At 38.6% G+C, this 17,249-nt stretch overlaps 1 long non-coding RNA gene across 1 annotated transcript; it reads left to right on the plus strand.

Annotated features, from left to right (window-relative positions):
• Positions 1-9,851: 9,851 nt before the first annotated feature.
• On the plus strand, positions 9,852-10,796 carry LOC139118313 (uncharacterized). The gene is made up of 3 exons (XR_011548677.1): positions 9,852-9,984; positions 10,265-10,329; positions 10,716-10,796. It is a non-coding gene; the product is annotated as an uncharacterized lncRNA (long non-coding RNA).
• The last annotated feature ends 6,453 nt before the right edge of the window (positions 10,797-17,249 follow it).

The following is a 17,249-nucleotide window of genomic DNA, read 5'->3' on the forward strand; positions in this document are numbered from 1 at the left end:
TATGTCACACTGGTAGTGACCTCGGTTGCTCACAAGATTTACCAAAGTAGGGAGAAAAGGCAAATATGTTGCGTTGACACGACAACAGAAAGTTGTCTCTAGTGGAAAGAGCGATCGGGAACGTTTATATTCAATTATATATCAATGGGAATTCATGACGCGGAGAGTTCACAGTGGAGCAGAGGACAGGAGGCCGTTTTTTGATAAAATACTTCTTCTTTTTTCAAATCGAAATAAAAGATACAACGTCATGTAATTCCGTCTGTATTCTCCCGAATCACGTCATCAGTTTCCACAAAGAAACATTGTACAAAGAAAGAAGGAACCAAAGAAGCAGGCAGCATTTTGGTGTAGATCCCGCAGCGTATGATTTAAACATGTCTTCCTCCCTACAGTCCTACAGGATAACAAAGGTATAGGTGAGCCTATTACTACATGCCTCCTATATCGAACGTCACGCGCTCCATAGGATTCAATGTCAACTCGTCGATGACGTTGCGGGCTGCATAGTCATCATTGGACTGAAAGTGAACTGGAACTATTTTCAACTTGACAACTTTTTTATGTAAACATGTCGAAATTCCATGTTTTGGACAGGAAATCCGGTTTTGAAAAATTTGCAGAACAAAATTGATAAACCGCATAACAGTAGTCTAAATATATAATTGCGCCAGTCGATGATGAAAATCGTTTCATTTTTAACGTATTTTCCTCTAAGATGGAAACAAATCATTGGATTATCATTTGCCAATAAATCTAAATATTTGCGTGAAAACTGTGTAAGAGAGACATGTAATAAAAACATTATAGCCCAAACATGGGACTATGTACCCTCGGTGAAGGAGACCATTTGCCCTCCTTACGTCGGGCAAATGGTCACCTGCCCTCGGGCACATAGTCCCATGTTTGGGCTATAACATATAAGATTTAAATCGCTTATTGCTACTAAGGTGGCAGAAATATTCCTCCCTTCCTTGTTTCTTAAAATAATTTTCCGGAGCAAAGATTACTTCGTTCAACGCACCCTGAAACCGGGACAACTGTATTCAACTTCCTTATTCTATCTATCAATACAATCAATAAACGCGTTAACTGCATTACTCAAATGCTTGCCCGATCGTATTATGTAGCAGGTAAACACCAGTTTTCTGTGTTTTTCTCACTAACAGAGCCTTTGTTAGACGACAGTCAGCCTGTGCCAAACAACCACAGGCCTACATTCCTCTGACACCCCTTACCCAGGTAATGAGCTTGGAGCAAGCAGTCTGTGAGTTTTCCTCATTTATTGTCTTGAGAAGCTCACTGTGTCTTGTACTAAATACGATAAAATGTCGATAATTAGGCTAAAGACCATAATGCCATACCTTTCGTGGCTAGATTCGCCTTGACAAGGAACTTTGATAAATATTATGTTCATGTTCACGGTAACACGAAAGTACATGTAAAGTACACCTTGCCTGTGGACGTTGAAAAGACTATTTCTTCTTTATGTGATGCCTTCCGCGGGCCTTGATTCGTTTCTCTCCAACCCGTTACTTCAAACTGAGGCCATATGATTGTCCTATACCTTTGCAAATTTCTCTATCCTTTGCTCTCATGAGAATCTACATTGGTATTCGATTGTTTGTTTGCGGAAGTGACACTTTCAACACGAACGCTGCAACGACTGTTTTTGAGCGGAGCCGTACATCTGCTAGCCGAAGGCGTGAAGTAATGCTGCACCGCGAAATACAAGAGTATACAATGACGTCCAGCAGATAAACATTCCATGGGATAATATATTTATCACATGAACAGTCGGTTCTCTTACTTGATGAGGAAAGATCAAAATTATTGTAGAAGATTGCAAAAGTATTGTCACGATCCGGGTTTTATTTCCCAGGATTACCTTCATTTAATGAATAAAACCGCCCATCACCCTAGTGATATGCAAAACGATTTACTGGGTAATTTCATTCACAAATGCGACCAAGTTGAAATTTTGATACGCCAAGTGTCATCTTTACCAATCAGACGTACGGATTCGGTCACACGAACTCGTCAATCATTGCCTTGCGCTGCCCCGATGCCAAGGAAATTACTGGGCCATCGGCTGGCAGGAAGGCTTTTTCGGGCTTTGGCCCACAGTTATCGTACTATAACATGAGTTATTTAGAATATTTTCAAATATTTTATGAAGGGAAGGCAACACAAGCTCCAAACAGTACAGTAATTCTTATATTAGGGGTTGTCTGGCTTTCAAATATCACAAGTCAACGGTCTATGATAATAACAAAACGGGAAATAAGCCTTACAAATGAGCAAGATACTAAAGCAGATTGTCGTAGGCAAGCACCAATCGATACATGAAACATGATAAGCAAATCATTAGATATTCAACATTATTATACACTTGCGTCTGTAACCTATGGGGTTTCGTACAGTAAGTTTCGGTATCAGAAGACGCGGAGTCCAAAAACTTTGACGCGGGTACAATAACTTTAGGGTTATTAGACGCTCTTTGACCTTTGACCTCAAAACACCTTTCCGTCAACAAGGAGAAAAAGAAGAGGAAATTTACATTTTTTACACAAATATTACTTATGGCATTCAGTACTTCCTAAATAAAATCGTGGTCAGTCCAAAACCTGTGAATTCGAGTGAAATTATGCTGCTGACGTACAATTTCTACAATGTGCACTGAGCAGCGCGGGTTGAAATTTCGTTCTGCGCGCTTAGCGGACGCGCTCAACGCGTTCCCAGTCTGCTCGCGATCGCTCAGTACAGTGCGCGACGAGCATCCAAAAGACGCCTTAATTTCGACTTTTTTCTTGTAAAGTTGGACTAAAAAGGTGTACAATAATAAGGTTATTCCCAAAATACCGGGATTTATGTCCTCGTACATCGTACGCTTCGGTATTGTCCTCGACGCTACGCGTCTCGGACAATACCTCCGCTGCACGATGTACTCGGACATAAATCCCGGTATTTTGGGAATAACCTTATATTATTACATATGTACTGCAGATTATTCTATTGTGCCCCACCACATAAAGTTGGTATTGAATCTCAGTAATGTGCATATGAGAAAAATAGTTCCTTTTCAAAATTCGGTTTTTGGCAGGATAAATTGCATATCATATTGACCACACAGTTGCTTCCTACACTTTATTAATTTTATCATAATAATACAAAATGTTAACAATAAACTCCTTGTCAAACAGCTAAAAACGTACTTACAGATTGAGGGAGAATGTCACAAGCCATCAAATAACTATGCAAATTAGTCACGTGCCCATTCAATAATTTTTCGGTATTTTCACGCTAAATTATGCAAATGAGTATCAAATTTGGCGGACTACTTTATACTTTGGTAAAAATTGTCGTCTACTGTATATTGAAACCCGCTCGATGGAGGACCGGCATTACGACTGGCAAAATTGCGAGTATGTTGATCATTTCGAAAGTGAATTTTATTACGGAGACACAATGGAAACCCTTGTGACACTCAGAGAAACAAGTATTTACCAAGGATAACGCGACGGTAGCGTCGTTGACAGTGCCGTCTGGGACTGCACAGGGAGATGTGCCCGTGTCAACACAGCTGACATGTCGAAAGTTGCACCGCAGAAAAACCGAAAAACGGAAATGAAAACAAGACGGTGGCACTTTTCAAGGAATGGCTTCACACCATGACAGAAGAAACTTGCGAAGTTCTGAACATTCCACCGCCTGAGTTAGATCAATTGCTAGCCTGTTTTTTCTGAGCGACGGGACTCGCTGACAGCGCTCGTACGGTAAAGCCTCGTACAACGACTGCTCAATGCCGGCGTGCCACCAACTGTGGCTTCACAACTATTAAGCTAAGCGGGCACCAAAAATCCAGCATTACTCAACCGCTATTCTATGGCCAGTGCAGACCAGCAGCGTTAGATGAGCAACATACTCGCTGGTATACAACCTGCATTTGATCCACAATCGACCGCGACCGGAAGTACAAGCCTGATGCCGGCCGAACATACACCGCGACCGATGGCCGGTCCTTCGTATGCTATTCGAAGTCCCTTGTCGTCAATGCATCAAAATGCCCTCCATCAGTTTCCGCAACTACCAGGGATGTTCTCAAATGCACAAATCAGTGGTGGATCGTTCAACTTTACCTTCAACATCACCGGAAATAATTCCCTATCTCAACAGTCTTCGCCTGTATATCACGCGTCGTTGCATCGCCTCCAAACGTCGCCGACCTTCAGTGATCTACTCTGATTCCGACTCAGATTGAATGATTCAACCGATAACATAATTAGACTTTCTCGTTTTGAAGTTTTACTCATTGTTCTTGTTCCAGTGTACATGAATTTCGATTATAATGATATAAAATACGAACGGTTTCACTTGAAAACATTTTGCAGTGTCATATATGTGTGTGTGAGTGACGTTGTTTGAGTGTACCAGCTGAGGGGCGAATAACTCTATAGGTTAAGTAATATCCATCCGCTTACCCAAGAATTTACTTGTTCGACGAAGTTACCAACATGTGTAATTTGGGAACATATGTAATAATAGCAGAACCCCATGACCTTGCCCTGACGTTTGTGTGGTACGCAAGTTATTTTCACGAGTGATGCGGTGTTTCCTTGCTGTATTTTCACTTGCTTCGCTCGTGAAAATACGGCCGCAGGATACACCGCACCACTCGTGAAAATAACTTCCGTACCACACAAACGCCAGGGCAAGGTCATGGAGTTCTGTCATATTATTACATATAGAAATGTGTGAATAACTCATCCTCAATTGAGAAAAAGCCGATTTCTCTAACCTAATCTCGTCTACAAATCACTGCCGACTGTCAACGTCGCTGGTAATATTACAAGGACATAAAAACAAACACTTCGCTGTGACTTCGTGCATCAACAGTTCGTGATTGACTGCTCTCGTCATTTCTTACTAATACTCTATCATTATAGGCGCGAGTTTCAATTATTTTAGGATGTGGAAAATGTGATGAAATCATTGTATATCTGGCATTTTGATATATGATATATATCGTGTACAGCATTGCAGAAATCACCAAGTCATCCTTTGCAGAATGTTTGAAAATAAGTCCAGGCAACTCAGAGCAGCAAACGTGACACATACTAAAGTTGAAGATACAGTAACCAAAACTGTCAGCGTAATCTGAAATCGAAATATTTCGTCCCCTGTCAGTTGAAATTTACCGACCTTTTTCTCAGTCTTTGTGAAGGATTGATCGAAGTATTTTCATCCTGATATCAATGCCCTCTCCGATGGTAATACTCTGCCTCACAGAGTAACCGTGTCTCTCCTGATTTGACCGACAAAATAACCTAACCGTCCGTGAGAGGAGTGGCGCTAGTACTGATATCCTAAATTCAAACGATTTCGCACCGACAGTAGATAGCCAATCCGACAAAGCATCACTACTTTCAAAGCACCCACTGACACCTGCTGCTGTTTTAAGAAAGTCGCGGTTTTATGTCGAAAGCGCGGGTTCCTTAGGAAATCGCACCCAAAATTGCACAGAGTATTTTTGAGGCAAAGAGGATAGCAGGTATAAATTCGAAAATGTATTTGAAGCAATCGATCCAGTTAACACAACAAATTATTGCTTTGTGAGGGGAGTCAGTCTCCGAACTCGGCGATAACTACGTATAGCGGCCAGTCCGTTTCCAATCTTCCTGCTGTGAAATGCATTTCACTTCGTGACCGTGACGGTCATGTATCGATTCACAAGCGACTGTGAGGGATCGCCTTGAAAAAGACTGTCGGACAGTGAGGAGTCAAAATGTGGTTTAGTCACAGGATATCAAGGCTGTTGGTTATTAATTTAAATGAAAATTGAAAATATTATTATTAATTCCAATAAAAATGTGAAAAAGTATGTCATCATCATCATCATCATCATCATCATCATCATCATCATCATACATTATCATCTTCATCGTCATCATCGTCATCACCATCGTAATTATGTAGCAACCCTTCCGTAAAGTACTCTTCCCTGTATACACTCTTACATACACGCACAAAGGATGCAACTTGCTCCTTACTCTGATCCGTGCAAGTCAGCTGTACTCACCAAAAAGTCATCAAATCAACATCTGAATGACAATGTAGGTCTTAGGAAAAAATGTCATTTATCATATACCGTATTCTGCTCAATACTCTACCAGAAAACATTTGCAAAACCAGAAAATTGGTAGTTTTCACGATGCATTTTGCCACCTCCTCTAGGTATGCTTTGCCACTTAGTGTGAGTACCAACGTGATTCAAAATTTTGAATCCAATTAATCACGTAGGTCGTATGTGAAGACCTCAAAGTGTTCCCCGACTTCAAAGTGGTCGCCGTAGTTGTAATTGAACTAAACTTTTACGAAGTCCAGGGATTTTTTCATTCATATATTGCATAAAGTTGTTGAACTTTGTAACCTTGCCAATACTTTAGCATTTTCAATGAATTCCAGTGAATTGTTAGAATTTTACTAATATGGGTTTCTGGCAACAAATACTTGAAAATGCTAAAACGTTTACAGACCTACCAATTCTAATAATTTCATTAATTTTTATTGTAGGCTGAAGTATCATGGATGAGATCACAGAAGACGGGAAATGGTATGTATGTTGTTGTCTATAAAATACTTGAAAAATCTCACAAGATAGTGTGTATATTTTGTCACCTTATCATTGAACATAATAATTTTTATTTTTCAATGCTGTATTTCTTGTTAAAATTCATTACTAACTCTTTCTTTCATCTCACAGGAATGATGGAAATCAAGAAGATGGGCAAGCTGCAGAAAGTGTGTCATCAGATCTCATTTAAAAATATTGTTACATAGTGAATAATTGTGTTTGATGTTGATAAATTTTACAATAATATATCTAGTGTGAGAGTACTGTGATATTTATCTTGATAAACCATCAGCAGAAGTTTAAAAGAAGCTCCTGTTGATTGACTTAGTGCCAATGCTCATTGTTCACAGCTGTTGACATGAATGATTTCTCTTTCAATATTTCCAGCATTAAATATCATTGCTCTTGATGTTAAACTCAGGTTGTTTTAAAACTTGATGCATAGCTAGGCATTACATGTAAAAGCATCACTAGGCTGTCTTTCAGTTGTTAGCTTTAACTGATATTCATGTTCACACAGAATTAGTTGACATATTTTCCCAATTTAATTTCAGCGAGTTGCACCACAGTTGAAGAACGTGATGAGGAAATTAACAAGATAACATCGATTACAGAGGACCAGGTATTACATTTGAAACATATCTGAGTGTATGGCTAACTTTTTTTAACTTTGTACGATTTTTAATTTTCTGCTAGAAATTCAACATCAGAATTATTTTGGTACTCAATTCCTACACATGAGCTTGTTCAAATTCATCATAGTGTAAAAATAACTCTTGCTGTTCTGCTTACACCCATGACTTCTATAAACAAAAGGAAGTAAAATCTGCTAAAGGGGTTATCATTTAGATCATATTTTCTCCTTAAAGAGACAAAGTCGACCAATTTTTACTAATTTTGTTTGATATGAGATACTACTTATATTGTTTGACATGATGAAAAATAATCGCAATCATACCAATCCATAATCCAATAACACTAGGTCAAAATTTGTAGGACAATAGTTGTAAACATAGACACAAAACAGCACAGAACAGACAGTAAATAGACGGTACAAACAAAGTCAAATTCATGAAAGAAAGATATATGGACCTCTGGCCAAAAGACCAAGAAGTGATGTCAGGTGTTTCGAAAATAGTAAGCGCATCCTGCCCCACATGTGGCACCCGCCATATATCAATCTGTAAGTCAGATAGGTAGTGGTCACTAACTAAGGCCCAATGTCACCGATGCCATCAGTGATCATTTGTCGAAGAGAGATATTGTATTTATCTACCAGCTTGCGATACCTGCCAAAAAAGCGTTTGAATGTAGAGACAAGTCTTGCTCTGGTGTAACCTTGATTTAACAGTTTGAAAGAGAGATGGCCATGTCTCTCTACAAAATCACCATATGAACTGCATGCTCTTGCATATCGTATAAGCTGGGAAATGTATACCCCATAAGCAGGTGAGAGTGGAATATTACTGATGAGGTGTGGAAAATTAATTATACTAAAGTTGAAATCATCTCTCTTGTCATATAGCCTAGTAGAAAGGTGACCATTGGAGTCAAATTCAAGTAAAATGTCCAGATATGAAGCAGAAGAGGCCGTTTCTGTAGTTTCTTTAATCTCCAATTCTGTTTGATATGAGATACTACAGAGTTATTCAATATAACATCGTCTATGTATCTAAATGTTAGGTTGAAAGTACGAGCTACAGAGACCTTTTTCTGCTTGATAAGGTTCTGGATAAATTCTGCCTCGTATGAGAACAGAAATAAGTCGGCAAGTAAGGGAGCACAGTTAGTGCCCATGGGAATTCCTATACACTGTTGGAAAATGTGTCCTCCAAATTCAACAAATATGTTGTCAATGAGGAAATCAAGCATACTGATAATGTCTTTCTCGGTATAAAACACTTTAGCATTAGTTGTATTTTTAACAAAATATGTAGAATTATACCCTAATACCACATATTTGTAACGGCGTGAACCGTTTTTGTAGAAAAATGCTTGGTTGATGATGTTTTTCAAGCGTTCTTTCAATTTATCATGTGGCATTGTGGTATACAATGTGGAAAAATCGAAAGTTTTAATAGATGTTATTTTTGAAACAGATCTTGATTTCAAATTTTCCAAGAATTCCTTCGAATTTTTTAATATCCACATTTGATTTATACCACTCCGAGAAAAGACAACATCACAGTATGATTGAAGTCCCCGTTTAACAGTACAAAGAACAGAAGTCAGTATCTTCGATAACTCTGTTGTTGAACATTTTGAAGATCCTGCGATAAACCTAGCTTTGTAAGGTGTTTTATGGAGCTTTGGTATCCAGTATAAGCTAGGCAACTTATTATGGTCATCCTTTGTTGTAATATTAAAATTATCCATGAATGACTTATGGTTTGCCAAAATTTCAGATTTGTTGAACATTGATTGTCTGTAAGTGGAGTTGGTTGAGGTCTTAGTTACACCAAGTTCGTCTATAAGACATTCAAAATAATACTTCTTACAGACAAATACAATGTTATTGGCAGCTTTATCAGCAGGGACGACAACATATTTGTCATGGATATCATTCAAACACTTAACAGCATCAGGATCTTTAAATACAGAATAGGGTCTTCTGCAAACATGTGATCTTAGTCGACCAATACGGCCACGCACTATTTTCCTCACAGATTTGACCCATTCTGACAGTGTGTCCAACTCTACATCCTCCCTTTTAGCCCATTCCTGGCATAATCTTCAACTGAGCCATAATGATCTTAAAATTATGGTTCCAGTAAGGATAATGAATGGGTGGTCATGCATATATTCGACCTTGGATTTAGATAAATGAAACCATCGCGAGAAAGAATTAATGGTCATGACCATTGATTCTTTCTCGCATATAAGCATACAAAAAAATACAATTTCCAAAGGCAATGACAGATGCACATCTTGCAGTGCAGTTTGCACACAATGTACCTTTTTTATACGAACCTTCAGAAATTTGATAATTGATATGGAGTTTAATTTGTCATGCATGACTTATTCTTTGCCCTATCATTGTTTCCAAAACAACTGCAGTTGTTTTTAACCATACAGTACAAAGACTTATTCATACATATGTATAATGTTATGAAGTGCAACAAAGCCTGCAAAAATCACTCAAAGAGGCATAATGGATAATGTTCTTGAGTGCAACACAGCCTGCAAAAATCACTCAAAGAGGCATAATGGATAATGTTCTGGAGTGCAACACAGCCTGCAAAAATCACTCAAAGAGGCATAAAGATTTTATCAAGAATTATTATATGGTGTATTGTTTAAGGAAAAGTAGAGTTTTGTATGGCTATGGTAGCGCCTACATATCAACACCAGTAAGTGTATAACAATTCTTGATATAAGTTGGCAGTCTAAAGATTATGCCTATTGACTTTTGCAACTAGGCAATACATGAATACATGTATTTGTGGGAAAAGGCACGAATCCTCAGCATTGTTGTGAAATAAACATTTAAAAGAAGCTATGCATGAGACATTTTAAAAAGTGTTTTGTTTCAACAATACCCACACAGACACAGGCACATCTTGTGTTCAGAACAGTCTTACAGGGTGCTAAGAATCCATGTATCCTAATATATAAAGGTTGGCTTTCCAGGTTTCAGAGCAACTTCTGCATCAATTGGAAGGAAAGCATACAATGCTTAAGAGCATGACAAAAAGGTAGTTACTAATTTTGTAAGATGTTGCTACATTTTAAGTATATGTAGTGTTCTACTTTCAGTTAATGTGTATTTAGGTTGCCATCAATCAGTTAGGATAACTCTTGTGTAAAGCATCGTTTCCTAATATTTTAAGGGCTAATTAGGGTAATCAGAGTACTTTGGTATGTTTTGAATGTATTACATTGTTGTTCACTGCCAATCCCTTTTTTGTATGTTGATGTTGACGTTGTTGTTCACTGCCAATCCCTTTTTTGTATTTTCATGTTGATGTTACAATATTACTTTTGTACATGTGTCTATATAGCTAAGTTTATCAGCAACTATACTCTTATTTAAAATCCCCTGCAGTAAGAGATAAATTTAAGCTGTTATTTTTAATTCCAGCATATTTGAAGTGAAGACCAATTTCGTTTGTACCTCGAAAAAAAGATCGTCATGGAGAAGGAAGCTATTGATGCACCAATGAAGTAAGTAGTATAATTGTTCTAATAGTTGATGAAGTAATTTGGCAAATATAGTTGTACGTCTTATAGGCAGTATCTACTGTTGCACAGTCAATCATACAACCCAATATGACACATTCAAATATTGGAAAGTACTGCTTTTAGTGATTGAACACATTTTTTGTTTAGCAGTGCAAGCCAATATGGCCAGCAAACCGTGTAACCATGGATTTTGATATCAAAAACAACATCCCATCATACCTTCACTGACTTTATTACCTAATATTGTTCTTCGCTCAGCGAAGGAAAATAAGTTTGAGGTAATGACTGTGTTACCATGAGTCAGAGATGAGTGGTGACTCAGTCATTACGTCATGCTTAATTTCAGAGCCAAAAAAAATACAAAACTATTTGGAAGTAAGATACTTAACACATGCAAAAGCCAAGAATGATTAGTTTTTGAAAAATAGTTTTTCTCAACAATTCTGCCTTTAAAATTCTGAACTTCTTTTGCAACAATATCCACACATTGTTGGGAAGTTGTCAATCATTTTCACTTGTTTGTCATATGACCAAGGTATACGGAGGGGCCAGATAACCTTACACATTAGGTGCCTTCCATGATGGAGTTACACACGATTTCAAAGATAGCATAAGCCTAGAAATTTAAATTAGGCTAAGTTGCATTATTTTTTGAGGAAAAAAAAACGACATAATCTTAACAGCACAAACATACTGTGTAACATCACCCTACCCGATCTTGTTGTAGTGCATACAGAACCCATAGTAATGCAACCAGCTTCAAGTTCGTTGTTTCCATAAATTATTCACATAATTTATTATCGATATATTACAAGTGTTACACTCTTGTGTTTCAGTAGTTATGATTATTGTTGTCTATTGAAATATATATGTCATAACACTACTTTTTCAACACTCATTATGCAGCTTGGATGAGCACTTGACTCGCCTTGTTGCAGTGGAAATTGCATGTCTAACAATGTCTAACATGAATGTACTCTGTGACTTGAAAGTTCTTATAATGCGACAGAACAAAAAGAGAACTCATATTGGATTGTGGATTTATTTGGTCAGATTGTAATAATTATGACTGATTTAACCAATTTAACTGTCAGACAAAGTGGGACCGTAGTGATATAATGTATGGGCTGCCATATTGTTTGTTTAATACATTGATGAGCATATCTAAGATCAATGCAAAAAATTTTGACACATCAAATTGATGACATAAACGCAGGTTGTCATGGCGTAAAGTGACCAGATTATAAATCCTTGTTTTTCAGTTTTGAGACTACAAATTTTGCTTGTGCATGTGATAATGACTTTTACACATTCTTGTTGATTCAGATAGATTGGATATAATCTGCTCCTGAAAATGAAGTTCCTTTAACCAAGACAGGTATAATTAATGCATTATAAATATTGAATGTAACATTTAATTCTGCCTTATTTTCCAGCTTTGCAAAGCGAAACAAACATTTCATTAACACAAACAATCGGACAAGAATGTAGGAACACATTTTCGAAACGAATCAAACACAAACTCGACACAAAAACATTTAAGATAGTTAGGTGGGGAGCCTGTTTCACATTTTTTACATCTCGCTATACTGTCTATGATTCTAAAAATAAAGTCATCTGCCACTTTTTCTGTATACGCGGTTGGCAAAACTCATCTCTTCAATCGAAAGTCGGGCGATTTCATGGTTCTTGGGGCACTTATGTGTACGTCGAGCTTAAGGAATGTAGTTACATTCGCGATGTTTTATTCGAAAATTATTTATTTCTTCAAGGGCAAATGCACATAATTTATGCTGTTGGAAATACTGGCCGCTCATAAACAAGACAATAAACTCAATATATGTGCATCTTTACTTATATTGTCAAAGTACCACCGACACCCACAAAAAACCAAATGGTTCAGTCCAGGTATTTGCAACTCTGCCATCCGACTGGTCAACAGGAAATCAACCATAGTTGTCTTTTGGCACGCGTATACGCCAGTCACCTAGGCGACGGTAATCTGCACCACTTATCACCATCGGGAAGGTACTCCTCCCCATATACCACTGGCGATCCCACCCTCAAGGCACTGCGTCATTCGAGCAAGCATTGTTATTGTAATTCCTGCATAAAATTAACAGCGAGGTCAACCGGTCAAAATCTCTTGGGATTTCCTGGCATGCAGGATGTTTTACTTAAGGAAGCAATAGCTGTCCTTGCTGCAACAAAACATGGTATAACTATAGAAGCTGCTGATAAGCTTTGTCAGCAAACAGAAATATTGAAGCAGTGATTAGCACCTTATTGCCCGAGTTAAAGGTCTGGTGAACTGCCTATGTTGCAAAACCACAGAAATACAGTTGATGGTCTATAGAACAGTTATGGTGATTTCTTTTTTCGTTTAGCGCATGCGATTATGAAATATGGCAAAAGGAAAATGCAATGTGGGCGTGTCAACAAACCCTGTCCAGTCGACTTTTTTCGGCTTTCTGAAGTTTGCCCGACGTTGTATCTTATAACACTGATAACAGGAAGTAAGTAATTCACACCTTCGTAAGCTTCCAATGGGGGTAAGCGTGAAATTCGGTTTCGCCAGCCAAAGCTACACGTTTTGCCGATTGATCAAAGCGGCTAGCCGTCAGGCGGCGGAAAGTCGCTGTCTAAAAACAGGGTGATCGCCGGGTGGAATATGCTCAGATCGCTTTTTTACCCTTTTACATAGACGATAAGGCAATTATCTTTCTAAAATTGAAAAGAAAACAAAACGCGATAAACGGTGCAAATAGATGACATATTCTATTCTCGCTAAGTTACTTCCGGGTCTCAATCGAGGTCTCATTCTTGTCCTCCATATATCTAATCATGAGATGTACAATCAATGTGATGTACAATCAATGTGTTGTATTCTGTGATTTGTTCGTTTACATCCCCGACATTTATCGGCGGCTCTGATTCGCTAACATTTTTACACAGTCAATTGCCATTAGCCTTTTCACAAAGGCGTCGTGAAGTTCATACCGGCGTCGATCCGGTTTTCACAAGGGATAATTACAGGCAATAAATGAATTGTTTGGCTCGAAAAAATAATCGAAGCACAGAGAAGTATGTTTGGTTGTTTTATCTCATTTCTAGTCATGAATTTGCTTTTAAATGTGGTCTGTCTGGAAGAGCAGAAAAGTCGATGCTGACCGTGACCATGCTATTCTTATGCATGTGTGCATCGTACACATTGTCGGTACAGAGTCATTGCCGATACGATTTACGTGAACGAGCAAAGCCGACCTTCATTGACCTTGGATTTCATTTAACAAAGCAGACGGCGCTTGCAGTATTCTTTTGGTCGAGCAATTCTCCAACAGACGTAGCGCTAGCAGGAGAGTCTGCTGGTGAGAAACGGACGGCTAGCGTGGTTTGCCCCATGGATGTACTTACTTTGTTAACATGTTGTGTTAGCGGATACGGGGCAGAGATAAGGGATGGCAGGGGGACCGCTATTCGATGTAAATGAATCCCGTTGTGACGTCAGAGTGCGCCAACCATGACCAAACTGAGGGCGTGGCCTAAGTTTAGCGAATTGACCCCGAATTGACCCTGCACATAGAAATATAAAAAATTAGCACTCGCGCATACTTTTATGTAGAAATTCTGTTGCGAATGTAACAATATTGCCACCCGGAAGCTAAATAGCTCAGTAGTACAGGTTGATTTCACCAGACCTTTAAATATGTATCTGCAGGATACAATATACTCACACTATCATGTGTATCAGTAATAATGCTGCTGTTTGTATGACTGAAATAGTAGTATTTTCTGAGAGATTTCAAATGTGATTTTGTGGTTGTTCAATGAGTTGCTACATAACCAAGAGCCATTTTGAATGAAAATGATAATAGCCTGTTCCGTAAATGTGCATTTACTAACTTGCATCTGTTTGTAACACCGTCTGATGTGGCTTGCAGGCAGCCAGTTTGTTTCCAGTTGTCTAATTTCCATGTGTTGAATTCGTACTCTACATGCACAATGCTTTCATTGTATGTTAGGTCATTTCACATCATTGTACAACGCATTAGGGAAAGACTGCACTAACTTGCATGGTACCTGAAACGTGGGTCCTTGCCTGACCAACTCGGGTGACAAACAGAAGACTTTTAATCCCCCCAAGCTGTGAATGTTCCATTGTTATGTTTATCTTATCCAGCTGGTGCTATTGTAGGAAAGGCAGGTCTGTGAAATTGTTCATCTGATAACTAAGTAGGGAAGTAGGGTATTCCTACTCCTAAGTTAATGGAACTTTCCCGTAATGGTACATTTCAGTGACTTTGAATGACAAAGTTCTTTTACCCAAAGGACTGTGTCATCAGTCTTAACTGATGTTAACTTTGAATAAATGAACATGTACCTACTTTATCTCTGACTATCTATGACTCATCGTTTACTTCCGTTAATTATGTCGAATATGGTAACATCTAATTTCAACCGTTTTTAAGAGCCGTCGACTGTTTCTGCTCGGTTCTGAACTTTTGACAGATCCAACGTATTCAATACGTTTTACGCGAAAGGGCAAACGTTGAAGAGTTCGGGGACGTCAGCTCGCGGGAAAATGATTGAAAATACATTTTTATATTATCGAGGTAGCTAGCAGAAGTAGACAATGGGTCGTGAACCGACCAGTGTTATAGTCCCGGTCGAAGTAAACTACCAAAAATGTCTATGGGCTGGCTTGTGGCGATGAATTTCTGACCAGCAAGCGCGATTGATACGCCACAGCACTGCTGCAAATTTTGCTTCATATCCCTTTATGTATTTAAGAGCAGCGATTAGAATGACTTCCAAATGTCGACATGACTTCAAATGAGTCATTTCATAGATAAGTCATGATTGATATAGACACTAGCCCTCCCCATTGTTAATTCTGTGCTCAGCCCTTATTTTGTACATTTTTCCCCAACTTAAGATATAAATAGCAGCTGATATGACATCAGAAACGTCCACGTGACAACAAGAACGTTTTAATACACGATGTCCCCGATTCACAAACTGAACTTAACAAATGAACTTTTAATGTTATTAATGAAAAAGGTCACAAAAATACACCCAGAACAGCTCAAATGAGTTATTTTGTTTGTTACAACTTCCTGCACATATTGTAGCTTTGAAAAAGTTATGATGTTGAGTGAATATTTGTCACGCGAAGATACTAAGTTTCCTGACAAATAAGTGCAGTCTATCTTCCATTAGATGTTTTGAACTGTCGTGCAATGCGTATGGACGGCCGGTCTACTCTACAATTATATCTTCGTCTGATTATTTAAGGTATGAGTTGTGTGTCAGCCTAGTAACATTGGTTACAACTTTCTGCGTAAACGAATCATAGTTGCAATCCGTGCGTCCTTAATAAGTCCATGGTTACAACATACATGCATATATGGCCAGTCACAGCGTATGATCCTATGTATACTTATGTATACTTATCAAGTCCATGGTCTCTTATGTGACCAAGTACTTTGCGTGACACTGTGTACTCAGTAATTTACGAGCCTTTGTTCTAATGCACATATTTAGGGCAAACTTGCAGCATCACGGAAGCTGTTATTCAGTTGGTTGGCCGAATCTTGCCGTTGTAATTGAGTTATACACAATAGACTCTCTAAGATACTGTGAATAGTGACCATCGAGCAATTTAGATATAACTTTTCGAGCCAGCTGCGCTGCGCACATCAGCATGGTATTTTCGGTGTAGCGCCCTCAGTTGTTGCAGAGAAAGTGAAGGTAATCCATCCATAAGTTAAAGCAGTGTCACCCTAGACCGAGGCAGTCATTTCACCGTTTGTATTTTCGCTGGCTTTGAGTTCATTGACTAAGTTAATCGTGCCTCCTCTTCATCAATACATAATCTTGTACATGATTTGTTGCAAACATATCGAGTGCATCCTACGTTGATTATATATAAATTATTTTTATAGCGAATAAATGTATTGAAGACATCTCTTCCAAGAGATGGTCCCTACAGGCGTAGTGCTGCCCTTGTACACTGCATGCGTTTCGGAGAAAGCTTAGGATGCAACATTTGACTGTGCACGTAGATTCTCGGAAGAGAGAGAGAGAGAGAGAGAGAGAGAGAGAGAGAGAGAGAGAGACAGAGAGAGACAGAGAGACAGAGAGACAGAGAGAGACAGAGAGAGAGACAGAGACAGAGACAGAGAGAGAATCTACACATTCAACAAATCTGTTCATTCCAGAACTGATGGACACTAACTCTTCGTACAGCAAAGCTAACTAAATTGTATCCAAAGCCGAGTAGTGAACATTTCAGCCAAAACAACCGAAATGTTCAGAACTAACAAAGTTCTATCTTTCAGGTCTAAGTCATGAAACCAGCTACGCTCGAATAAGAGGCTGCCCATATGCTCTGATACCTCGTATTCATACCGGAACCATCATGAAATATTTC

Source organism: Ptychodera flava, chromosome 19, assembly GCF_041260155.1.
Source record: "Ptychodera flava strain L36383 chromosome 19, AS_Pfla_20210202, whole genome shotgun sequence".
NCBI classification, from domain to species: Eukaryota; Metazoa; Hemichordata; class Enteropneusta; family Ptychoderidae; genus Ptychodera; species Ptychodera flava.